This window comes from Saccoglossus kowalevskii, chromosome 11, assembly GCF_978046115.1.
Source record: "Saccoglossus kowalevskii chromosome 11, keSacKowa6.1, whole genome shotgun sequence".
Lineage (NCBI taxonomy): Eukaryota > Metazoa > Hemichordata > Enteropneusta > Harrimaniidae > Saccoglossus > Saccoglossus kowalevskii.
This window is the reverse complement of record NC_140651.1, coordinates 3097882-3113013: the sequence shown is the minus strand read 5'-3', so window position 1 is coordinate 3113013 and position 15132 is coordinate 3097882. Positions and strand designations below refer to the sequence as shown.

The window sequence follows — 15132 nt, the reverse complement described above, 5'->3', positions numbered from 1 at the left end:
ACTCGAATATTCGGGTTTTGTTGCTTTTTTAATGACAGTGATGACTATAGTTCACAGTTCGAGAAAGTTAAAACGATGTGCTCACTTCGAATGGTTTGTAGGCGATTTTATGCTATCGCGTCGAATGATTTGTTCGTTATGGGAATGACGGCAAGCTCTATTGCCAGCCGTGCTTTTCACAGATTTAAGCTGATGAAGGCGAGATCGCTCGTTGCTAATGAAATAGGGCAACTTTCCGATTTGATCATTCAAAAAGGGCCATCTCAAGTAAGACAAGTGGTGAGAAATTTGCTGGAAAATTTAAAGGGTCACGAATGGGATGATTCAAAGAAATATTTGGAAGTCTCTCTTGCAGTTCTATTTAGCACGAAAAGATCAGCAATTTCTAAGAAAGCCACTGGGAGTCGAGCCTACATCAGTAAAATCTTAAATCAGCACCAGGCAGTAGGTGAAAAGTTGTCTGGATTTGATGAGAGTGCCCTTTGGCAATTACGATTAAATAAAGATAAAACATTTGCCAAATCAGTATTATCTGTATCATTTTTCAAGGAAGCCATTACATCAGATATTCTGCCTCCTTCTGTTAAATTGGCTTTATTAGCAGCACCATCTTCCCAGAAATTAGATCAGACTACAAATGACGCTAAATTATGGAATGATTCTGAAGCAGAACACACATTTATCCATCTAGGGGGCGGTCTATCTGAATCTGACAATGATGGTTTAGAGAAATCTCTGAGAACACAAGAAAATGTTTCAAGAATTTTCAAATAATTTGAAACGGTTCCACACTATGGTGTCAGAAACTGCCTCTCAAGATAAAAAGGGCTGGTTTGTTCATGATATTGAAGGCCTGGTTTGGAGAAGTGTCCTCAACATATTGACTGAAAAGAAATTGGATTATGACCTTGATGATGAAAATGAGAGACAGAAGTTAGAAATAGTTGTAGGTGAGGGTGGCCACACTTTCCAAAATTTCAAGGGAGTGTCCCAAAATTTCAAAGTATTTGCCATCAGTGGTGCTATACGTCTGATAAAATATAATGGTAATGAAGTATGGAGAAATCCAAATCCAGTCTTCTGATGCAAGCCGCATTCCATTTGCCATTATAAATGCCCCAGAGTGATGCACTGATAGAAGTTGATATTCTTCCTGTTCTGGCATGCACTGAAAAATTTGCCCAACATGGTATAAAGGGGATGAAATACTGTAGAAAACTGGAACGAGATGAAAAGTATAAAAGTTTGGTCTTGCAGGGAAAGAATACCAGTTTTTTCTGCAATTTATGTTTGGCTACAGTTCATAAATGTCACAATCCAAATCATGAATGGGATATGTCTATCACTCTTGCGGATATGAATTCATGGGCAGAAGGAAAAAGTAATGGTCAGAGTAATCATCCTCTTATAAAGTATGACCCCATAAATGAATACACTATGGATCACCTTCATGCTAAATTGAGAAACGTGGGTAAACTAATTGACAAGCTCTTCAACGAGGCTCAAAAGATCGACCAACAACTGGAATTTATACAAAAGTTTGCAAAGTTATCTGAAGATCAAAAACATGATGTGAAGCAATATGAAACAAAACTGGTCGACCAATTTGATACCAAGGTTGAAATTAATGAAGCAAATCATTCAGCAAAGTTACTTCAAGTTACTAAAAAGGATGATCTTAACAAACTTGATAAGAAACTTGAAGCAGCTTCACTAGCATTTGAAATTAAATACACTGAACACATTGAAGTGAATTTGTTGGATTCTGCTGAATCACATTTTGAAATTTTATTTGGCACACACAAGGAATACAAATGCACACTATGTGCATCACATCTCCATGTTGTATATAAAATCAAGCCAGGTATCACTCGTCACATGCAAACTGTCCATGGTAAGTTCAGCACAAAAGATCTGAAACAAAACACAAGATGCATTACTAATCTCAATATTTAATATCAAAAATCTGTCATAATAATAAATTATTATTTACACTTGGTAAAACTATTCCAAAGTCAGCCTAAATTGTCAAATTTGTAATGACACTATTTTCTATGAAGTCTTTGACTGTAAAAAATGGGGCATGTGGAGGGGGCCTGGCACATTTTCTTTGAAAATCATTTGTTATTAAACTAATCTCAATATTTAATATAAAAAATCTGTCATAATAATAAATTATTATTTACACTTGGTAAAACTATTCTAAAGTCAGCCTAAATTGTCAAATTTGTAATGACACTATTTTCTAGGTATTAATTCTTCAACTTCAAACACATCAATGTGTGTCACGTTTACTGGAGAAATGGGGCAAGTGGAGGGGGCGTGGCACATTTTTTTTGAAAATCATTTGTTATTAACTATATTTAGTATATTCTCACTTTAATATTACATAATTTATTATGAATAATATGTCAGAAAATAATATTGAGAGAAACGAATGAAATGCATTGGTATCAAAAACAGATACATGGAAAATGTTCATTTTATCCCTATACCCATAGTATCTCAATAGTGTATATATTATCTCAATAGTGAATATATGGTATGCAAATTAATGACAAAATACATTATGACACTTTATTCACTACTCCTATGAGGAACATAACGTGTATATGGTCGATCTACATATCGTTGTAAAGCTCTCGAAATCCCCAACAAAATTACGTTTTTCATTTTCACGACCAGCATTTTTGCAACAAAAAAGGCGCCAACAATTGAAGAAATCGAACGTTATTTTCTAAAAATTGCTTTTTTCTTGTGTAAAACGTAAAAAAAAAGGACTTACCGAACGTAACTTTGTGAGCCGCCATGTTGACAATCCATAGAAGGCACTCTCGCGGTAATTCTAACATAACAGTGAGAGGAGTAGGCCAAAAACCACCAAAAATGCAGTAATTTCGCATAATCAATTATAGTCTATAACTATTTATTGAAATGGTTAGAACGATCCGGGTAAAAAACTTTAAATACATCAAAAAAATGAGAATTCCAGTATCAAGTTGGGAATGAGGCTGGTGGGTCAATTGAGGTCATAGAATGGTAATAGCGTGTATGCTAGTTTTTCTTTCAATTTGAAATTGCGCCCTCGTGCGGAGATAAAGTGTATATTGGATGGTACAAAACGCATTGAACTCTGGGATATCACATTTGCCGTGAGCGGGTCCACGAGAGAGAGGTCCACCACAGCGCGATCAGTCAATCTTGCACGCATAGTTGTCTGATTGGTTGTTTGATATACAACGACGCGCCCACATATCTTCGCGTCATAAGTATTTGCCGTATGATGGCGTCGTAATGCAGCTGTCCTGACATGGCGTTACCAAAGGAAGTGAATCACGCTGGAAATGTGCGCGGTGAGTATATGAAAACTGAAACTGTTTCAATTCGTGTATTAGCTATTACCTAACATTTTTATAATATGCACAGGGACTAGAAACTTGTAAAACGTAGCTCTCGCTTCTGACATTTACCGTGACAGCCATTGCACGTTGTCTGAGTCAGTGCCAATGAATAGACTGGACTTTTAGCAAGTTAAATTAATTTAATAAATTCTTTCCATAAATGTAGATGCCAGTGTACCAAGTGTTGTCACAAGCCTGGATGATCTACTGACATAATTACATCGATGCAATGATGATGAACATTGCTCATGTAAAAAATGGCACTGTGTGGTCATAAAACTGACAAATATTTACTGAAAAAACATTTGAACAGTGTGTACTGTTCAAGACTCGAGTTTCAAGGCAAGTGTAACTTTTATTCGCTTCAGACTAATAATTAGTTATGCTACTTCAGTAAGGGGTTGCATATGGTGCAAATTGCTATGTATTTTCTTAGTTTAAGAGATCTTTTTAAATCGTTTGTAAATTGACTTTGTTGCTTCTCGTGTGTGGGATATTTATAGAAAAACAAATCATTAATTGAAGGAGTATCTTGGAAGTTTGAATTTAATCTGGCGTCTGCCCCCATGTTTGAAAATAAATTATCTTAGTTGTGTTAATTCTGTAGGTATAGCTTGTGTTTTGTGCAAGTGCTCCATTGCAAAAATGAAGACTCCTCGTCATTGGCATTGTCCATTGTGCTGACAAACATTTTCATAATGTTCCAAGTTGAGTGTACATCTTGCTGGTTGTAGTTGTGGTGATTTAAATGTACAGAGCAGTGAAATTGAAAGATTTCAAATTGGAAAGAAAGTGAGAACATCAGATGATGCTGACGGTAATTAAAATGATTTTCTATTTCTTCACCAGTGGTATGCCTTGACTGCAATAGGAGATTGTCTGTCACTTTCAAGAATGAATTTGTGCCTTATCCATTTTGTTGATTTTTATATTTTACTTCACTCAATTAATAATTAACAATAGTTACAGAAATTTAAATTGGCATGCCACTGCACACATGAAATACACATTTTTACTGATGTGTGTACACATAAATTATCTGTTGTCTAAATAGTACTATTTTGTATAAAGTTAATACATCTATTTAAACAGCAATGGAATGAGTCATTGTTGCAAAGACCTTGTAGGTAGGCCATCTGTTCTGGCACCCCACTGTGTCCACAGATATGTGATGCTCATAAAGTAGAATTTGTATGTGACATGGGTAATTCTATGTCATCCTTGATTCTTAATCCTTTATGTTGTAATTAAATTTCTGAATATTTTTAGCCGTATTGAGTGTAGAATATTATATTCACTTTTAAAATCTAGAGTTGTCAATTTTGATCTATTTTATAAAAACTCTTAATTATTGACAAAATCATAGATATCATATTCATAACTTCAATGATAACAAATGTAAAGAAGGTTAACATGATGGCTATTATTTACAGAATGTTTAGGATATTTGAAAACTACAGTATTCTGAAAAATGTAAATGTTGCTGCAAATAATTTTGTAATGGGTGGCAATGGTGAGGTGGGGTCGGGATGTTCCTATTATTGAATGTTCGGTATGTCTGTCACGTAATTTGTATTATTTATTAAATTAAACAAAATAAACTCTGAGGCAACCTTATTCTTTTTTTGCAGCTTCTATTAGAAACTCAAAAAAGAAAGTTGCCCATTGCAAAAAGTGATGATGCCATCAGAAAAAATAAAGTATCAAAGATGCTGTCACCTCCACAGATTGAATGTCCCACTTAAGGTATGGTAATGTTAAGAAAGAACTTGAACACACACATTACCAGTAAACATTCCAAAGACAACATGTTAGCTCTTCCAACCTTTACTGTCTTCACAGTTGATAAAGCTAAAGGTATTTTTAGCCTTTTGAGTGGGCCACATTACTTTGTAGACATGTGGTGATAGGCCTTCATTATAATGGCAATAGTAGTTCCATTACTATGTCTGCAGACTAGGTCAACGAGAGTGTGATTATTGTCTGCGAACACATTAAACTAGTGGTTATGAAATTATTACAGGTCTCTCACATCCAGGTAGGTGTAGTAATTACTTTGTAGACATGTAGTGGTGATAGGCCTTCATTATAATGGGAATAGTGGTACCATTACTATGTCTGCAGACTAGGTCCAGGAGAGCATGATTATTGTCTGCAAACACATTATACTAGTGGTTATGAAATTATTACAGGTCTATATCACATCCAGGTAGGTGTAGTAATTACTTTGTAGACATGTAGTGGTGATAGGCCTTCATTATAATGGCAATAGTAGTTACATTACTATGTCTGCAGACTAGGTCCACGAGAGTGTGATTATTGTCTGCAAACACATTATACCAGTGGTTATGAAATTATTACAGGTCTATATCACATCCAGGTAGGTGTAGTAATTACTTTGTAGACATGTAGTGGTGATAGGCCTTCATTATAATGGCAATAGTAGTTCCATTACTATGTCTGCAGACTAGGTCCAGGAGAGCATGATTATTGTCTGCGAACACATTATACTAGTGGTTATGAAATTATTACAGGTCTATATCACATCCAGGTAGGTGTAGTAATTACTTTGTAGACATGTAGTGGTGATAGGCCTTCATTATAATGGCAATAGTAGTTCCATTACTATGTCTGCAGACTAGGTCAACGAGAGCGTGATTATTGTCTGCGAACACATTATACTAGTGAAAATGAAATTATTACAGGTCTATCACATCCAGGTAGGTGTAGTAATTCCTTTGTAGACATGTAGTGGTGGTAGGCCTTCATTATTATGGCAATAGTAATACCATTACTATGTCTGCAGACTAGGTCCACAAGAGCGTGCTTATTGTCTGCGAACACATTATACTAGTGGTTATGAAATTATTACAGGTCTATCACATCCAGGTAGGTGTAATAATTACTTTGTAGACATGTAGTGGTGATAGGCCTTCATTATAATGGGAATAGTGGTACCATTACTACAAAATGTATGTCTGCAGACTAGGTCCAGGAGAGCATGATTATTGTCTGCGAACACATTATACTAGTGGTTATGAAATTATTACAGGTCTATATCACATCCAGGTAGGTGTAGTAATTACTTTGTAGACATGTAGTGGTGATAGGCCTTCATTATAATGGCAATAGTAGTTCCATTACTATGTCTGCAGACTAGGTCCACGAGAGTGTGATTATTGTCTGCAAACACATTATACCAGTGGTTATGAAATTATTACAGGTCTATATCACATCCAGGTAGGTGTAGTAATTACTTTGTAGACATGTAGTGGTGATAGGCCTTCATTATAATGGCAATAGTAGTACCATTACTATGGCTGCAGACTAAGTCCACGAGAGCATGATTATTGTCTGCGAACACATTATACTAGTGATAATGAAATTATTACAGGTCTATCACATCCAGGTAGGTGTAGTAATTATTTTGTAGACATGTAGTGGTGGTAGGCCTTCATTATAATAGGAATAGTGGTACAATACTATGTCTGCAGACTAGGTCCACGAGAGCGTGATTATTGTCTGCGAACACATTATACTAGTGATAATGAAATTATTACAGGTCTATCACATCCAGGTGGGTGTAGTAATTACTTTGTAGACGTGTAGTGGTGGTACATGTAGGCCTTCATTCTAATGGGAATAGTGGTACACACGCACTTAAGCCGAAGCTTGTATAGGATGTATATCGAGTGTACAAAATGGCCAACTGGAAGCCATTTTGTAGCTCCACTGTTGACTTTCTCTAGCGGAGCTTATCATATTAGTGATTGTCCGTCTCCGTCGTCCGTGTCAATGTTTTACTTTTTCGACTTCTTCTTGAAAAGTATAAGCCTGAATGCTTTGATACTTGGTGTATATGTACCCTGGGTAGACCTCTCTTAGATTTGAAAGTCCAATTGCTTTGATATTACATATATAGGTACTGCATGTGGATCTCTCTCAGATTTGTTCATTTCGTGATATATTTAATTCTCTAATTTTGATAAATATTTTTGTCATTTTTGGTAAAAAGTGATATTTTCGAGTTCTTGTTGAAAACAGCCTACATATAAGTCTACATATTGTTCGTTTTCTAATCATATCTTCTGTTCTTTAATTGAAATGTGCATTGCTAACAGCTGAGCTATCTCAGCCGACAGGCTGCTTGTTTTAAATGATCGATTTGTTTCAACTTTGTATGAAGGTTTTACATGTTAGGTGTCTGATGAATGTCCAGTTTTGTTATATTTTAATTCAAAATGGCCAACTGGTGGCCATTTTGTTTTTACAAATAAATCCCAGGGCAATCAATGCCTATCACTTGCAATGACTGATCACATTCAAACTCAACAAACACATCAGACATCATATCATGCACATGCACATGCATTTATTTTATGATTCAATTCAATTTAGCTGAATAGCTGCCATTTTAGTGCTAAAAATTCATCAAAATTAAGAATTTCTGCCATTCCATAGCTGGATTTGATTGCTTTGATATTATACATATAGGTACTACAGATGGTCTCCTCTCAGATTTCTTTGTGATGATATCTTCAGTTATTAATTGAAATGTGAATTGCTAGCAGTGGAGATATCTCAGCCAAGAGGCTGCTTGTTACACTTTTAGCTCCACTGTCAAGCGCAGCTTATCATACGAGTGCTTGTTCGGTGTCCGTTATTGTCAGTGTCAACTTTTTAGCTCCGCTGTCGACTTTGTCGAGCAGAGCTTATCATTATGAGTGATTGTTCGGTGTCATTCGGCGTCGTCTTCAACTTTTTACTTTTTCGACTACTGTGGAATACTTTATTTTCGCTGGAATTAATTTTCGCCGAAAAGGCTTTTTGGGCGTTTTGCTTGGAATTTATTTTCACTGACTTTTTCATGAGTTTATTGTGAAAAAAAGTATATTCACTGGATTTTATTTTCACGGAATCATCCCTTCAGCGAAAATAGCGAAAATAAATTCCAAGCAAAAATAAAGTATTCTACAATATTTGAAAACTACAATTTATATTGTTTTGATACTTGGTGTATATGTATCTTGGGCAGACCTCTCTTAGATTTGTTCGATTCGTGATGATATCTGTAATTCTCAAATTTTGATAAATATTTTTGTAATTTTTGGTAAAGTGATATTTTCAACTTCTTGGTGAAAACCACAAGTCTGGTTGCTTTGATATTTTATATATACATAGGTACTACATGTGGATCGCTCTCAGATTTGTTCATTTCGTGATGATATATTTAATTCTCTAATTTTGATAAATATTTTTGTCATTTTTTGTAAAGTGATATTTTCGACTTGTTGAAAACTTCTCGATTGCTTTGATACTATACATATTGTTCATTTTCTAATGATATATTCAGTTCATTAATTGAAATGTCATTGCTAACAGCGGAGCTATCTCAGCCGACAGGCTGCTTGTTCATTGACCTGATAATAGAACTATAGCATGCACTGTTTTATTGACTCTCGTGTGCGAAGCACAAAAGGGAGTCTTTGCAGTTACCCTGTCTGTATGTATGTGTGTCACTTTTTTGTTCCACCGTTATCTCAAGAACCACTAATCAAATTTTTGTGAAACTTGGTACATAGATGCTCTGGAATGATGCGCAGAGTTGATTAGGTTTTGGTAAAAATCTATGAATATTAATTACCTAATTTGCATGATAATTAGCAGATTTTTAGCTGTTCCAAGACTGTTCCACTGATATCTGAATAACCACTCATTGGATTTTGATGAAACTTGGCACATTGATGCTCTGAACCAATACGCAGATTTGATTAGTTTTGGGTAAAAATCTATGAATATTAATTACCTAATTTGCATGATAATTAACTGATTTTAAGCTGTTCTATGACTGTTTCACTGATTTTTGAAGAACCACTCATTGGATTTCAATGAAACTTGGCACATGGATGCTCTGAACTAGTGCGCAGATTTGATTAGTTTTGGGTAAAAATCTATGAATATTAATTACCTAATTTGAATGATAATTAACTGATTTCAAGCTGTTCCATGACTGTTCCACTGATATTTGAAGAACCACTCATTGGATTTCAATGAAACTTGGCACATGGATGCTCTGAACTAATGCGCAGATTTGATTATTTTTGGGTAAAAATCTGTTAATATTATTAATTACCTAATTTACATAATGATTAATCAATTTTCGGCTTTTCCACTGATATCGCTAGTACTAATCATAACATGTCAATAAAACTTGGTACATATATGTCATATGACACTTAACAGACCTGATAGTTTTTAGGGTAATATCAGTACATATTAATTACCTAATTTGCATAATTAATTAATTTTCAGCTTTTGATATTTCAAGTAGTAATGATCATGTTTCAATGAAACTTGGTATATAGTTACTTGAGGACTGTGCAGAGACCTAATTAGTTTTTGGGTAAATATTTGTGCATATTAATCACCTTACTAGCATAATTAGTTAATTTTCAGCTTTTCACCTGATATCTCAAGTACTAATCATCACATTTCAATGAGACTTGCGACATAGATATTCTAGGACTGCAGAGACCTGATTAATTTTGGGATAAATAATTGTGCCTATTCATTACCTAATTTGCATAATTAGTTAATTTTTTGCCGTTTTATGGCTGTTGCACTGATGTCTAAAAGCCACTCTTTGGATTTCAATGAAACTTTTAAAGAGTACCCATCACATTTCAATGAACCTAGGACTATACACCATATTAGTTTTTGGTAAATATTTATGCTTCTTAATCACCTAATTAATATAATTAATTAATACTGATATCTCAAGTATTGATCATCACATTTGAATAAAACTTGGTACATAAGTGCTAGAGGACAATAGACAGCCTGACTAATTTTGGGTTAAAATCTGTTCATATTAATTCTCTAATTAGCATAATAATTAATATTATTTTGGTTCTAATCACATTTCAATGAAACTTGGTACATTGTGCAGACCTTATTAGTTTTACACTTAAATCTGTTCATATTAGTTACCTAATTTGCATAATTAGTTTTCTGTGTTTCCATCAACATTTCAAGTTCAAGTAATTTTGAATTAATTTTTAATGTGTCTCCAATACTCTCAGCACACGGGAGTTCTTTCTAAGCTTTCTTTGATTTTCTATATTATTAAGTCACTTACACGATTTCTTCCAACTTAATTTCAGGTTTGCGACAAGATTTGTCATGGATGTATTATTGAAAGAGTCGACAGCTTTACGGGTATCTTTGAAGAAAAATATAACCATCAAAGAGGCGAATCTAATGTGTACCAAAAGTGAAGTTAAATTGACATCTATGGTGTAGTAATTTTCAATGGAACTTGCTACTACTACATTGAATGAAATCTACAGTGATTCAAGTTACTGTAGAGGAAGTATTCACTGGGTTTTAATTTCAGCATATTTGATGTTGCAAGGATATTCACTAGGTTTTGAATTCACTGGATTGTGAAAGTTTACTGGGTCTTAATTTAGCACATTTAGCTGGGAAAATAAAACCCACCAAATAATTAAGCCCTATGCAGTAATAACTAATCATGTATGCAAATTGTGCCCATTGGAGGCCATTTTGTCTGTCTCTCAGCACAGTTTTTGCATGAGCATGTTGTGTACTGAATGATTTTTACTCTTACGAATATTATTATATGCATTCCAATTAGTATAAAAAATTATATAATTAACGATGGTAATATCTTTTTTTATATTTGTTGTGCAAAAACATCTTTGTTCATGGGATTCATACCAAGATTCCCCTTACCAATAAATTCAGATGAAATTTTGTGTTATGATTCTCAGACCTGATTAGTTTGGCGTTAAAATCAGTGTATATGAATTTGCCAAATATGCACAAATTTCTGAGTTCATATATACCACTTAAGGTAGCGAGACTATTATTTGTGTTGAAAATTACGATTTTCACATTTATTTATTAATTGATGAAATGCACCATAAACTTTCATATGATAAAGTCAATATAACATAGAATGTCATGTAAGTTGGTTAAAATGTAGATTTTCTGAAGGGAAGCAAGGCAGCCTCAGTAGTGTTTTCCAAAATCAACAACACAGGTTTAATCTGTGTGCCTATAAGTTTCAAAGATAAACTCAAGACAAAGCAATGTTAGGATGTGTTATCAGTAGCTATCTGACACACAATGAGTGTTTCCAAACATTTGAGTGGTTTGTCTCCGCCCCTGTTTGTTTCACAGATTAGTCATTTGCATATGAATGTGTCAGACACAAGGTCACACAGCCACTGAAAAAAATCATTGATTTTGGTGTTTTCATATGCCGAATTTATCCAATTATAGCTATCCCATTCCTTTATTTTTTGGGTTTCCAATAGCCTTACACATTTGGATGTCCCTACACATGGTAAAACAGACCTTGATGGGAAAACAAATTGATTGTGCCGATAAACAAGCTTGAAAATCTTTGCTGTTACTTCATGGACGTTTTCTAGGAGTTTATGTTTTTCAAAATACAAGGTCTTTAACAAAAAATAACGTATACTTATTGTCGTCGGATTAACACCAAATTTTCACAGCTTTAAGGTGACAATGAGAGGAACTTGAATGTGTCCAGACAAACTATTTCATCGATTATTTACCAACGAGTTGTGGTTTGAGTTGGGGGCAATGCGACTAAAACAGTAATTGAAATCAGACACAAGGTCACACAGCCACTGAAAAAAATCATTGATTTTGGTGTTTTCATATGCTGAATTTATCCAATTATAGCTATCCCATTCCTTTATTTTTTTGGTTTCCAATAGCCTTACACATTTGGATGTCCCTACACATGGTAAAACAGACCTTGATGGGAAAACAAATTGATTGTGCCGATAAACAAGCTTGAAAATCTTTGCTGTTACTTCATGGACGTTTTCTAGGAGTTTATGTTTTTCAAAATACAAGGTCTTTAACAAAAAATAATGTATACTTATTGTCGCCGGATTAACACCAAATTTTCACAGCTTTAAAGTGACAATGAGAGGAACTTGAATGTGTCCAGACAAACTATTTCATCGATTATTTACCAACGAGTTGTGGTTTGAGTTGGGGGCAATGCGACTAAAACAGTAATTGAAATTCAGGACACTATTTTTTAAAACGTGTTGCTTGAATAAAACTAACCAGACACATTCAATTTACCAGACTATTGAACAACTAGGAAAAGTGAAAAAAATACTTCTTATCGCCAGCATAAATGCGTAATTTTTTTTTTACAGAAAAAGTAATTTTTCACCTTTGATTGAGTAACGCGTCGTAGAATGCAGATACGGGCATGCAAAATACACTTGTGAAAAGCTTGAAGTCTGGCGATTCTAAAAATATATACTTTCCCGGGTCCATTTGTAGTCATTTAGTCATAATTAGAAGATGAAAATAAGTATGCAAATAATAGTCCCGCTACCTTAACAGAGTTAAATAAAACTTGGGTCATATGTGATCTGGGTTATTTAAATGACAACATGTAATATAATCAGATAAAGGTGGCCAACCAAGCCTTGTAGACAAAATATCATGAAGGGACCCGACACGGAGCCAATGTCACATAAAATGGAATGCGAATACTAAGGGTCGAGTAGTCACAATTTTTATTCCCCGTTCGAATGAAGTCTGAAAACAGGGACTTATAATTCGCCCGTCCGTCTGGAGTCGTATTTCAGAATCCTTCAGACAGATTTCGCTTATTCTCTGCATATGTCTAGTGCTTTATATGGGACATGTGCACATACAGTGGTTTAGCGATTTGATTCAAAATGGCTGACTGGCATCCATCTTGTTTTTTTGAAAATTTGGACATGCTTTGTCAGTTGTCATTCAAACTTGGTACATAGATTTTACATGTTAGGATACATGTCCAAGACAATTTCTTTCACAATTGGATCAAAGATGGTCGACTGGCAGTGCCACTGAGTGGCAGGCATCTTCTTTGTTTTTTAAAATGTGGTATCTTGGACATGCTTTGTCAGTTTTCAAATTTGGCACATACTTTATAAATGTTAGGATACATGTTCATGACAATTTGTTTAAAAATCGGATCAAGGATGGCCTTACTACTATATTTCCAAGCTTTATGTACCATTTTCATTCGTATTTGGCACATACATCATGCATGTCAGTTTGTTTCATAATCAGATCAAAGATGGCTGAATAGCAGTCGTTTTTATTTTTGGCCATATTACTTTCACTTGTGATCTATGTTTTCTTTGCTATGTCTTAAACCGGAGGGGTTGTCATGCAACAGCTGTTCGAATTTGATGTAAATATACAATCTGTTGTATTTGCCACTTGGGACTCAAGTTTCAAGGACGCATTCACGACAACCCCTCTGCTTTAATATGACGAGTACAAAGAGAACTTTGAAAAATTTAATGAGGACTGTCATTTTCAATGACTTGTGTTGAATTGGAACACGTAACTGGAACTGTGGGAAAATTATGGCACATGTGGCAAACTACTGTGCAAAATGTACAATGTCGGTATACTGTGTATTGGCTGTGCCTTCAGTGTTCACATTTTGGCTATTGAGGTTGACCACACCTGTGCTCGTCCATCATGTGTCATACTTAGTTCGTCAACTTTTTTCCTTCAAACGACTTCTTCTCCAAAACTGTCAGCTTTGCTATTCATACCAATTCTACCTGGAATGCTTCTCTGTCAGATTTGTTCATTTCATGACATCACACGTAAACCTCTAGTTTTAGTCCCCATTCGGATGAAGTCTGAAAACGAGGACTGTTAATTTGGGTTCGTTCTGTACGTACATCGGTCCGGAGCTATATCTTGGACAGCCATTGACGGATTTCATTCAAACTCAACATGAAGACAATACATAATGTCTTACATATACGCGTCAAGTTACGCAGCAAAAATGGCCGACTGGCAGCCATTTTGGATGTAAGATTTGCTATTTCTGATACCTAAACATGTCCACAGCAGTTTCTCAAAGATGACTGGGCCGATTTGAATGAAAGTTGGTATGATGATCATACATATTGGGTTGCAGGTGCACATAATTTCTTTTTCATGATTCGAACAAATATGGCCGACTAGCGACCATCTAGTTTTTCATGGTACCCATACTACTTTCTCTTGAATGCCATGAACGTTTCTGTTTAAATTTTGTGCAAAGATAGTATACCAAGAGATACAACTACACCATCATTATTTTTGTTATTTGATTCAATATGGCTGACTGACGCCCAAATTTCATGTAAAAGTGCTAAATCATAATTTTTTACATGTCCGGAGCTGTTTCTCAGTGATGACTAGCCCAATTTGGATCATACATATTGGGTTATAGGTGCACGTCATATTTTTTCCGTGATTCGAACAAATATGGCCGACTGGCGGACATTTTGTTTACTACATCACCTACCAGAAAGTCCGTGGAAATAATAAATTCCATTTATTACTCGTAGGCTTAACTACAGATTATAGCCCAGATCCGAATCTATTAGGAATATACCCTGTTCACAAAGAACACCTTAGAGTAGCATTCCCTATAGAAAAAAAGGCCTCTTCTAAGGGGCCACCCCTAAGGGATCACGCATAAGGGGCCTGATCCGATATTCTCTTTTGTTTCTGCGACCAACGAGTACAGATATTTTTCAGCTTTGTTGTGACGCATGGACAAAAGTGCACGTTACAGTTTTATGACTGAGAATCTAGGAATCTAGTATTGGTGATCGACTTCATTACGGTAAAGGCTTTCCATTATTAAGGG

General features: G+C 35.0%; 2 long non-coding RNA genes across 2 annotated transcripts; one reads left to right on the top strand and one right to left on the bottom strand.

Annotated features, from left to right (window-relative positions):
• Positions 1 to 1750: 1750 nt before the first annotated feature.
• Positions 1751 to 3081, bottom strand: LOC146735868 (uncharacterized). The gene is made up of 2 exons (XR_014930889.1): positions 2786 to 3081; positions 1751 to 1914 (listed from the first exon to the last, which is right to left on the bottom strand). It is a non-coding gene; the product is annotated as an uncharacterized LOC146735868 (long non-coding RNA).
• A 191-nt stretch (positions 3082 to 3272) lies between these two features.
• Positions 3273 to 3895, top strand: LOC146735867 (uncharacterized). Its single transcript, XR_014930888.1, has 2 exons — positions 3273 to 3353; positions 3568 to 3895. It is a non-coding gene; the product is annotated as an uncharacterized LOC146735867 (long non-coding RNA).
• The last annotated feature ends 11237 nt before the right edge of the window (positions 3896 to 15132 follow it).